We start from the raw sequence: 12417 nt of genomic DNA on the forward strand, positions 1-12417 counted from the left end.
TGATTCTGCAAGCAAATGTTATATCATGTGAATATAGATGGCTGTTCAATGCAAAACCCCTGGTTTGGTTGGTTGATCTCAGCCTTCAACCCTCTTGTTGCGACACGAAACCTCGAGCAAAAAGCGTCACATCACGTGTCGAAGGGCAATTTGAAGTTGCATCAGAGCCATACAATACAGTGCGTCGAAAAAGTATTTAGTCAGCCACCAATTGTGCAAGTTCTCCTACTTAAAAATATGTAGAAGCCTGTTGTTTTCATCATAGGTACACTTCAACTATGAGAGATAGAATGCAAAAAAAAATTAAGAAAATCACATTGTCTGATTTTTAAAGAATTTATTTGCAAATTATGGTGGAAAATAAGTATTTGGTCAAGAACAAAAGTTCATCTCACTACTTATGTATGTTATATACCCTTTGTAGGCAATGACAGAGGTCAAATGTTTTCTGTAAGTCTTAACAAGGTTTTCACACACTGTTGCTGGTATTTTGGCCCATTCCTCCATGCAGATCTCCTCTAGAGCAGTGATGTTTCGGTGCTGTCGCTAGGCAACACAGATTTTCAACTCCCTCCAAAGAGATCTGGAGGCTGGCTAGGCCGCCCCAGGACCTTGAAATGCTTCTTACTAAGCCACTCCTTCGTTGCCCGGGCGCTGTGTTTGGGATCATTGTCCCGCTGAAAGACCCATCAAAAATTCATCTTCACTGCCCTTGCTGATTGAAGTACGTTTTCACTGAAAATCTCACGATAAATGGCCCCAAATCAGTCGTCCTGGTCCCTTTGCAGAAAAACAGCCCCAAAATACGATGTTTCCACCGCCATGCTTCAGATGGTGTTATTCAGATGCAACTTTGCATTCTTTCTCCTCCAAACATGACAAGTTGAGTTCTGTTTTGGTTTCATTTGACCAAAGGACATTTTCCCAGTGCCTCTACTGGATTATCCAAATGCTCTCTAGCAAACTTCCGACGGGCCTGGACATGTACTGCCTTAAGCAGGGGGACACGTCTGGCACTGCAGGATTTGAGTACCTGGCGGCGTTGTGTGTTCCTGATGGTAGACTTTGTTACTTTGGTCCAAGCTCTCTGCAGGTCATTCAGAAGGTCCCCCCGCGTGGTTCGGGGATTTTCGCTCACTGTTTTTGTGATCTTTTTGACCCCATGGGGTGAGATCTTGCCAGATGGTGGAAGATTTTCAGTGTTCTTGTATGTCTTCCATTTTCTAATAATTGCTCCCACAGTTGATTTTTTCACACCAAGCTGCTTACTTATTGCAGATTCAGTCTTCCCAGCCTGGTGCAAGTCTACAATTTTGTTTCTGGTGTCCTTTGACAGCTCTTTGGTCTTGGCCATGGTGGAGTTTGGAGTGTGACTGTTTGAGGTTGTGGACAGGTGTCTTTTATTCTGATAACCAGTTCAAACAGGTGCAATACAGGTAACGTATGGAGGACTTTTACCACAGAAGTTACACGTCCGTGAGAGCCAGAAATTTTGCTTGTTTGTAGGTGACCAAATACTTATTTTCCACCATAATTTGCAAATAAATTCTTTAAAAATCAGATAATGTGATTTTCTGGATTTTTTTTTACATTCTGTGTCTCATAGTTGAAGTGTACCTATGAAAATTACAGGCCTCTATCATCTTCTTGCACAATTGTTGGCTGACTTAATACTTTTTTGCCCCACTGCAGTGACATGCGGTAAGGTTGATGGCTGATGGCTCCACTGGCAAGGAGTCGCAAGAAAAATCCCTGGAATTAAGAGCGCCCCCAACCATGAGGCAAGAGAACTGCGTGCCTCACTTTGTGACTTACAATCGCACAAGAAAGGAGTTGTTGACAAAAAACACTGTACACTGGACATGGAGTTCATATACCTAATCTGTTTCAACATTTACAAACACAGCGACACGGTCTTAGTGCAGAGCATGCCAGCAGTCAGCCGTCATTGCTCAATCTACGTTGAGGCTCAACAGTCCACGGCCTCACCGCAAGTCTCTTTGAACAGAAAATGTGAAAATCCAGCTTTTTTGAATAAAAAAACAATCTAAAACTGGTGAACTTCAATGAAAAATACCTGATAAATATAACCATTTCATTCTTTTTTTTTTCATTTGACAAGTTTTCTTTCAAAGATTTACAGGTGAGGCACGGTCACTCCTGCCTCCCCTGACTGCACCTCACTGCCCCACTGTATGTCTGATAACTAAGTATCTAGGTATGCTAATCTTATATGCCAGATGGCCTGTTATACAGAACCATCTGGTAGGGCCTCTTGAGGGGCCGGCCCCTTTTGAACAAATATATTTGCAAAGTATTGTGCATCCATCTATCTATCTATCTATCTATCTATCTATCTATTACTGCTAAAGTTGGAGACGGTCAGGAGAAGGAGGAAATCTGCTTCTTTTAGCAACCCACGCCCTGCAGTGGTTGTAAAAGGCAGCCATTTCATAGATGGTATTTAGTTTAACAAATAATGATTACGGTGGAGTAGTTTGAGCGAAGGCAAAAATAAATGATTCTTATGTTAAATTACCATAAAAATCGTGTAAAAAAAAAAAAAAAAAAAAAAAAAAAAAAACAAGCACGCAGTCGGCCATTTCCGAAATCCAGCCAGACAACACTGCCTGCTGTCCAGTTCGGAAGTAATTTCATAGAGATGTTAAAGCACCGCTTCACACAGTTGACCCCAGACCCGACAAATGGGCCGTGGCATCAAAGACAGGCAAACGCGCCGCAGGGCCAAACAGCTTCTCTTGCATAAAGGTCTGTCAACAACAACCGACACCCTGCCAGTAGTCCTTCGTCGCACTGACTACGAAGTACATCGCTCCACGAGCACGTATAATCTCTGGGTCAAACATCGAGATCCTTTTTATTCCCCCACATTTGATGCCTCTGTGTTCAGGCCGCACTTATCTCCGGGAAACAGGGATCCACTGACTAACCTTTTTTTTTTTTTGTGTTGTTTATTCAGAGCACTTGGCTGATGTATTTTGCCCCGCAGCTGAAAAGAAGTCAGATGAATGGTGTACAGCGTACAGCCTTATGGCCCAGGGATGAGGCTAAATCCGAATACGGCGCTCAGCATCGCGCGAATGATGTGCTCTCGCAAATCTCAACCATCGCATTCGGCGGAAAAAAATAGTTTCAAATATCTGGAAACGACGCAGCCTCTAAATATTTGTGGTTCACCTGGTTAGCGGTAGACTTAACATGGCGGATGATTTAGTTTTAGAGAAAACAGTCGAAATTGTTTAGATTTCTAAGCCAATGTTTTTTTGTTTATTAAATATCAACCGAGTGCGAGACCTTACTTCGCTGCTTGCATCAGAAAACGGACTCCATACAAATTTGGACTTCTTAAATCTCTCGCGATATCCATCATCGGTAAAACCTCGCTGATCCTCGCCAGGGCTTTATTAGCATAAAATTGTTTCAACACAGTAAGGGAAGGGGAAATATTTATTTAGTCTCACCTGATTCAAGTCCCGGGGGATCATGAGGAAAGCACGGGGCTGTACAGTCTGGAGTCCTGCCACGGTCACGTTACACAAGGTTACCGCTAAACAGCCTGTGAATATTTACTCTAATTGTCCGCAAAACAAAAAAAAAAGGGGGGTAACGGGAAGCCTTTCTGCCATTTTCGTCCTTCATCAACATTGGTTGAAATATTACAAATCGCACCGTCCCCGCTGAACTCGCCGAGGTCGAACGCCGCTGACGCGTCGAAAGATTTGTGTCTCGACCGGATTTTTTTTTTTTTTAACGCAAAGATATCAAACTATGAACGCGAAAGACAAAGAACTTTTATATTACATTGCATTACATTACATTGCATTTGGCAGACGCTTTTATCTAAAGCGACTTACAATAGAGGACATAGGGACTGCAAATACACTTGCAAATACACGATAAACAGGATTTTTATCCCAAATTGCAATTCACCGTCACTTATACCTCAAGTATTCTGTCCTGCAGAACACAAAGAACAATCGCCTCAGGGTTTGTGTTTGACTTTGTTAGAAACCAGGTGGAAAAGCGGAGGGTCAGATAAACTTGCTCCACTGCACACGCCTTTTTCTTGTCGATTTTAGTTCAAACTGAACCATAATTATAAATGAACTGTATTGAAGAAAACTTGGTGCCATGAGTTTGGATATATTTTATTTATTTTTCTTCGATTTTGTCATGTTTTAATAATTTTACTTAAAGGCACTGGGTCATTGTTAAAAAAAATATATATATACTCTCCATTAAGTGGTCTACCTCGATCCACGTTGCTGATGAATCAAGTTCAAGTTCAATTTACGAAATGGAACGTGGATTTAAGTTTGATTAAAAAATTATTATTTTTCGACTTATTTTTAAAGCTGCGCATTTCTCCGTTCGTAAAAACCACCGTCGTACAAAAGTTAAAATATTCATTTTCATTCATTCAATAATCATTTTCTATTTTTAAACTGTGATAAAAACAAAAAAGGAAAAAAGGTCATCTTCAGTCATTTTTTTTTTTTTTCGGCTAGATACTGTTTCGAGTTTAAAAGAATAAACTGGGAAGACGAGAAAAAAGTTGTTTTTTTTTACATTTTTTTTAAGTTTCAAAGCAAAGACACTGAAGTGAGGAACTTTGTCAACACACACAGCAAATGCATGCAAATTGAATGTACACATACGTACACATATTATGTGTATTATTTGGAATTCTTCATTGCAAATTGTTGACGTGTTATGCACTGTGTGCCTGAACTTTACTGGACTGACAAAGATTTCTCTTTTCCTCGTGCACCGGAGTCTGTTCCTGAAGAAGAACATATAAACTCATTTCCAACTAAATATTGTTGCCTGTCTTTCTGACCATGTCGCTCTCCTCACCACTTCAAAAAAGATGAATTGGGCTCGTTCTGAGCACCCAGAAGTGTTCACAGAGCCGGGGCCAAGACCGGCCGTCAAGTTCGGTTTTAAAACTGCAACACTGGAAGGGATGAGAAACATGCAGCTGGCGGGGGTGAAAGCAGAGGAGGAAAAATAGGGCAGTGTGAACGTGAGGTCATGGCTCCCCCTATAGAGCAACACATGCAATGCAAACTGAAAAACTGATGGAGCTCATTTCTTTTCCTCGCCCGCCGCTCCTCCCCACCCCTCTCCTCCCCACAGGACCTCTGTTTCTCTCCTGCAGTCGAGGACCCAGACAAACCACTGGCAGCTAATATTATCCCGCCTAGGCAAACAAAATATTCTACACACCTTCTATATCTTTTCTGAACCGAGCTAATTTGGTCACAATGGGAGAAAAAAAAAAAAAAAAAAAAAAAAGAGGGTGGTTCAAATCCGGGGGAAGCAAACGTGCGTTTGATCCTCCATCAGTAGGAATCTAGGAAAGTTGCAAGGCTGCCGAGCATGTGGGAAGGAGATCAGAGTCTGCCACGGGCTTCAGATGTTGGCCTGACCAGAAGTAATGATCTGAACCCCCACCTGCCCAGACTGCCTTAGATTAGTAACCAAATACATTCGATCCATAAATACCGGCAGCGCAGCCAGATAGAGGAGAATGGGAGCCGGTTTATGATTTACGTACATCATAACCCAAGGATAGCTTGGACATTTAGTGCTGGTAATATATTTGGCCAAATAAGCTAACACTTAAAATTCCCTGTAAATTCAATGTTCCTCTTAACCGTGATTAATCACATATTTCCGTGAGGTTTATAGGAATTTCCTGAATTTCCTTAACAATTAGTGTCAGAATGGAGGATAATATATGAGTCACAATTACATTAAAGTAACCTTAAAAGCACTATATTTAGGAGACAGAAAACAACCAATGAGCTTATGTGTAGCTACAAAGATGCATTCATTATGCTTTAATGGACAAAGATTTTTGGCGTCAAATCTATTTGATTTGTTCATTTTTTTTATCATTCGGTTCTAAGTGCATTGAGGCAGCTGTCATATTTAAAATAAACCTATAGCCTCTCTGTTCCGGCTCAAATACACAGAAGTTGAAGAGGTTGCTCTTCTTTGTATGCCTGCATGACAAGGGCCTTCATCAAGCCTTGTAAGAGATTTTAGCAATTTGAACCACATGTCGGATATATGAAGCTTTGTGCTTTTATCCGAGCCTTTGCCACGTAACCCTCGTTCTTCCTGTCCAACAAAATAGGGTCAAGAGGTGAAGCGAGATGCCATCGAGATCCCCCTTTATCCCCCCCCCCCCTCGCCCCTCGCCCCTATTCACAATTCAGGAAAGGAGGGATTTCGGCTTTGTCCTTGCTTCATCGCCTCCGCGTCTTTAAAACTTTGTCATGTCTCAAGTAACAAACCCGAGGGACGGGCATTTTCAGTCCCAGCCACTCATCTTGGCGTCAAACACACTGCGAGAACAGAACGGGATCTATGCTTTTGACCGTCACTCGATCACAACTTGACAGGGGTTTCGGTTTGAAGGGAAATCTGGCGACGATAACTGGGCTGTTTTTTTTTTTTTTTTTTTTTTTTTGGTTTTTGTTGGTTTTCCGGTGCGGTCGATAAAAAAAAAAAAAAAAAAAAAAAAAAAAAAATCCACAGCATCAACTTGCGAGCTGTCCGAAGCTTCTCAAAGGACTCGATGGAGTCTCGCTGAATGACGTGAATCGTAAGATATTTAATTTTCGGTACATATTAGTTGTGATGGAATTGAAAAACAAAAGAAGTTAAAATAAAATGAAATACGATGGGAATGAAGAACGAAACGACTCCCGGCTGATTAAAATCAGCCACTCGCTAGTTTCTTCTGCTCGAACTAGAAAAGAGCTATTTCAAGGTTGTTTCATCAATACATGAGACAGATAGAGAGGGGAGAGCGGAGTTTTCTATGAGGGAAGTCGAATTTACTGCTCTTATGCTTCATCAGTGTGCTGCAGGGGTGGCTGTAAATCTGCAGATTGATCAAACTGTAGAGCCGAAGGGATCCGAAGCCTTATCTCAGAGAAAGGGCTCCGCAAAGTCAAAGTTTCACTGTTAGTGTGAGTGATGGCGGCGGCTCTCTGCCTTCTGCTGGGGGAAAACATACAAATACAATTACCTGCAGCCTGAAAATACAACATCATCATTTTCTTCCAAGTAGACGTGTAGACAAACCGCCCCCCAAAAAAATATAGTGATGGCAAAAGATGGAATATTAGACGGAGCAGGACTGCTTATCCGTTTTTTTTTTTGTTTTTTTTTTTTCCCGCCACGTTCACATACGCCCATACAAATATTCTCTCATCCTCCCTGTAGCAACCCTCTCCCCAACAACCTTTCAGGTAAAAAAATAAAAAAAAATAAATAAAAAAAGGTCTCTTCCTGATCAAATCCATTCCCCCCGTCAGCCCACCAACGGTGTGTGCCAAAAGAAAAAAAAAAAAAAAAAACACGAAACCATCCACTCGACCATGTATGCGTCTGAGGGAGGATTACCTTTATTGGAAATCTAGAGCCCGAAGGCTCCAGACAGGGGCCAGATTTTGTGCCTGCAAGGGAACGTCTTTCTACACGATAGCAGCCTTTGCCTTCAAGTAACACGGCGAGCCTGCAACGGAGCAGCGGTGGGAGGGACGGAGGGCACGGGGCTGGAGAAAAAAACATAGGTGCAGTCTGCAAAACCCCGAGGCTACGCCGTTTGCTGCTCCTTTTCTCGTCTTCCCTCGTCAGAAGGTGTTGCATTTGAAGTGTGAGCTCGCTCTTCTGCCAACGACCCCGAAATAGCTCAAAAGAATAGTCGTTAGAAACTGATGATTTCTATTTTGGGACAGTGGGATACATCTCTAGTGTTTGTGTGTGCATGTGTGTGTGTGTGGAGTTCAGAAGTTTGGCAGATGCATAGATACTTTTAATATTTCCACCATGATGGCATTTTAGAAGAAAATAATCCCCTCCCGGTATTGTTTCCTTGGGCACAAGTGACTTAGATAGTCCATAATATCTTCATCAGCTTTTTAATTTTTTTTATAATTTTTTTTTTTCTTTTTTCAATTTATGCTGGCTAATCCAGTAATCCTTTCAGTTGATCTTAATTAATTCTGTATTGTAATTTTCCCTTATCATGAAGTGGGGGGGGGGGGGGGGGATCTGATGCTTAAAGAAGTTGTTTCCACACAGAAACACAGAAAAGGTCATAAAAGAGAAGCAACTATTTCGCTAAAGATCTTTTCTGGTTTCAACCGTACACTGACGTACTGTGTTGAAAATATACCGCTCAAAAAAAATACAGGGAACACTTGGAGTTACATTGTGTTGTTTAAATGTTTAAACATTTTTTGCACAGTGTATGAAAACCTATTTATAGTAACAACAATTCCATCCAAAGCCCAAAACTAAATTGCCCAGATCTGTGAATGAACGTATGTCTCGATAAGACTCGTCTTAGAAGACTCGTCTCGCACCATCGCGAGCGCAGGATGTACGGAATAGATCATGAATAAATGAATGGATGATTATTAGTAACCGCAGGTTTTGTTGGACCCATAGGAAAAAACTTTGTAGCAAACTTGTTTTAGCACATATGAGGGCTACCAGGATACATGCTGCATACACAGTTTAATTACAATTCTTGAACTCACGTAACATATGTTTCTAATCCTCCACAGTGATTAGTAGATTTGAAGGAATGCTGGGGGATGTTGACAGTGCAAATGCAATCAGTATTATCTGGCAACTCATAAATGATTAGAGTTTGAGGAAAAAAATGCAAATGCGAAAAAAAAAAACACCAATAAAAATAAATAAAGACAATTATAAAGTAAGGAAAGAGCGTCTTTGTGAACTGTAAGTGTGGCCTGAAAACATCGCCGCAGCAGGAAGATCTCATACTTTCTGTTCACGAGCGGCGTCTTCTGGACACTCGCTGTGGTCTTGTACGACATCCAAATCGGCATGTTCCGAATGGGCAGGCAGCTGCCTTTCTTGTGGTTGAGAGGTGACCGTAATTCTTTCCAGATGTTCCACTGTTAGAGCGAAGAAAAAAAAAAAAAAAAAAATGGAGAGGCGAAGAAAAGCGCGCAAAGAGGATGAGCTCAGTTTTCATTTGTGTTTGCAATAAATAAAGAACACATGCAGACTCGCCATACAATTCTCTCTTTATATCCGCATTGGCATAAATCAGCCACACCAAGGTCCACAAAGATACATCCTTAGCAAAGTTGGTGGGGGTAAGGCTGACTGGAAATAGACTGGAAAAAAAAAAAACCCTGAATGTTTCTTTTTTTTTTTCTTTTTAATGGATAAGATATTTCAACAACATCCCTGCTGTTCTGCAATTCTATCTCTCTAAATGTTGACCTGCCAGGAGTCTGTCTACTCCCACATTTTATATATTCCTCCAGATATATTCTGCTTACACTCAGCCCGGTATCCGAGACAGGCAGAGAAGGAGACATCTTGCAGATGAACTTTGTTTGGTTTAAAATGATTAGACGGTGTATTCAATGATGTATCGATGATCCCTCATACATTTGCATGTATCATACGGTTATCATGGTGCAATTTACAAAAAAAATAAAAAAAATAATTGGCGCTTTGTCAAGCCCGTGATTACGCTCCTACAAGCGTGATGGCTCTGAGGTCACGAGTTGGATCAGGGAACAAGTTGTGTCAAAACGAAGCGTGATAAATTCCAGAAAGCACTGATAGAGGGGGGGAGGAACAACTCAAACGGAGTCCCGCTGGAGATTCGAAGACACTTTTGCGAGCGTTTATTGGAGTTGTCTAGCTGTCTATGATCGGTGGCCTGATAAAACCAACACACATCACTGGAGCTTGGTGGCGCGCCCGCTAGTCTGTCTATGTCTAAATTCTCAAAGGGATATCTCGGCGAACCATTTGTCATACTTGAAACTTTGTTTACAGTGAGCATTTGTTGGCAGGGTATTTAAAGCCAACAAGAATGGAAGTATGACAGAAAAATAAACAGATGACAAGTAAAGGGTAACCATTATGACTGATGGCTTTCTGGGATTTGTGCCTGCGTCAATTGGCACCCCATATTACTGTTGGGGTTTCGGGCATCTTCGGGACCTGTTATTTTGTCACACCGCACTGTGTAACTCCTCTATTTTAGTTTCCATCAGTATGTATGCTCGCGAAAGAGTTAAAAAAACAGGAGTGCACTCGCTCAGCAGAGTTCCAAAGGTGTGTTCACCGATGTCAAGCAAAGAGGGAAACGCTTCGGCAGGATTCACGGCGTCCAAAATGGTAGGGTGGACAACAGGATGCGAAAAAACAGATAGAAAAATACCCCTTCTACTCCATCGGACAATGTGCATACAAGATTGACAAATTCTTTGAAAAGCCGGCTTTAGGGAGAGGCTAAAGCAGAGACAGGCATGAAACAGTAGTGTCATTGTTCTGCTGTCGGAAGGACAAAAACCCCCTTGCGCACTTTTGGCAGTTCCGAGAACATTTTCAGGACCTCGGCCATTTCTTCCTGCATTCAGACAGCATGGTAACCAGGGACCGTGAACCTCAGTTCCAAGAACCATGATAGCTCTGACCCCGAGGCAGAGACGATTTACAGGTCCATCGGAACTCGTATGAGGTAGGTGCTTGGTGATCGGTGGGACTTACGAGACCCTCAAAACCATCGTCACCTCGTCAGCTGTTTTCCGGCAAATTGCGACAAAAGCTTTGCGCCGTCGGGACTTTTCCAGCAGTTCCCAAAACCTTTCCGGGAAGTAGGTCGTACTAGGAACTAGGACCTCAGTTCCTAGAACCATTTTTAGGTCTAACTCCGAGGCGGGGTCTTTTTTCCGGTCCCTTGGGAACTCATGATGTAGGTGCTCACAAGTTAGTCCCATTGACAGATACCTCCTGCAGTTCCTTCTTGAGGTCCAAGCCATTTGATAGTCCATGATTATTATTCCTTTATTATTATTTCTGAGTGTGGTGTTTAAGGTGCACGTCAAAGACCCTTACGTCACGCCGGCCCCTACCACGCCGTTTAAAAATCGCAAAACTAAAAGGGTCCCCTGGAGGTGGGCAGTACCTGGAATGAAATTCAACCTAGGCGGTCCTCAGAACTGCTTCCTTAGAACTTTTCAGTTCAAAAGTGGTTTTATTTCTACACTTGTAAACCAACATATCCCACTAATTTGCTTATGATCTACCAACATAACAATTATGTTACCCATTCAAAGCCACAAGAAAAATGTACCATTCCTGGAAATGTAACAGTTAAAATGATGAATTATCACAAGAAGCATTTCTCAAAATAATTCGCATTCTGCGTAAAGCCTCTTAATCAGAGCTCAAAAGAGTACACGGAAGATCGGAAGGTCGTGCAGGGAGTAGAAGATATTAATCACCCGCGATGAAGACGAGACCAACTTTAAATCCTCACCTGTTCTAAGAAATGTTCGATTAGCGAAAGAGAATGAGGAATTTTTGCAGAAAAGCCGGGGAAAAGTCAGTAACAACCCGAAAGAGAAACTGAGTCGGTGCGGCAAGTCGGAGTAGTTAACGCGTTGCTTTTGGAGGCAAAGACTGTCTGAGTTTCAACAAAAGCCGCCGTAATGGATTTCTTATGTTCACACGTACGATCGGTCCGGATTGATTTTTCAAGAACGGCCGCTATTAGCCAAGAGGAAAAAGACATCTGTTAAAAACGGGAATAATACCTAATGCGTTTACCCCCTTTTTTTTTTTTTTTTTTTTGCATACGCTCATGTTGAGGGGATTTCTGCGATTCGGTCAAAAAAAAAAAAAAAAAAAGAAAGAAAAAAAAAAAAAGGAAAAATCTGTCTTCTCCAGCCAGATGGCACTGTGGATACCTCACTGCTCTCTCACTTCCAGCGCCTCCTTTCATCCGCATGCTCTCCTTCTCTGCTCTTTTTCATATGTCACTTTCCTCGATACAAAAGAGATGAGCGTCGGAGAGAAGAGCAGGGCAGATACTTGAGTCACGAGATGTTTGCTTTGTGATAGATGTGGTCCGCGAGAAACCTCATCCTGGTTTTAAAAAAAATATATAAAACTTAAGACTCGCCGTTTTCTAGAACGTTTCTGGGGCATCCTGTTATGGCAGATTTGCACATACAACGAAGCGGTACGCCACGTTACTACATTAAAACACCCGAAAAGATGAGGATGATGCCTGGCGAGCTTTATTTTAGCGATGACTCTAAACGGAGTGTAGTTGACCAACAGTTTGTCGCCTTGCGCGGTTTGTAATTGAATCCCACGTCTCCCTGGAAAGCCATTAATCACGCAGCTAATTGAGTCGTGGACTTGTAATTAGCGGGGAGAGCTGCGGTTGCAGCCATCCCCTTTGATTGTGCACAACTTAGCTGCAATTCGGCGTCAGCCGCGAGCACGTCAACAGCGCCCCCTGTCGAGTTGCCACCCGTCACGGTTGTGATCAAAAGAAGGAAACCGGGCCTTTGACAAGGCCAGTCTCAT

At 42.2% G+C, this 12417-nt stretch overlaps 1 pseudogene; it reads right to left on the reverse strand.

Annotated features, from left to right (window-relative positions):
- Positions 1-837: 837 nt before the first annotated feature.
- On the reverse strand, positions 838-2867 carry LOC147226046 (uncharacterized; annotated as a pseudogene).
- Positions 2868-12417: the final 9550 nt, after the last annotated feature.

The sequence above is a fragment of the Fistularia commersonii genome, chromosome 16, assembly GCF_037954325.1.
Source record: "Fistularia commersonii isolate RoL2024-O1a breed Wild chromosome 16, RoL_Fcom_v1.0, whole genome shotgun sequence".
Lineage (NCBI taxonomy): Eukaryota > Metazoa > Chordata > Actinopteri > Syngnathiformes > Fistulariidae > Fistularia > Fistularia commersonii.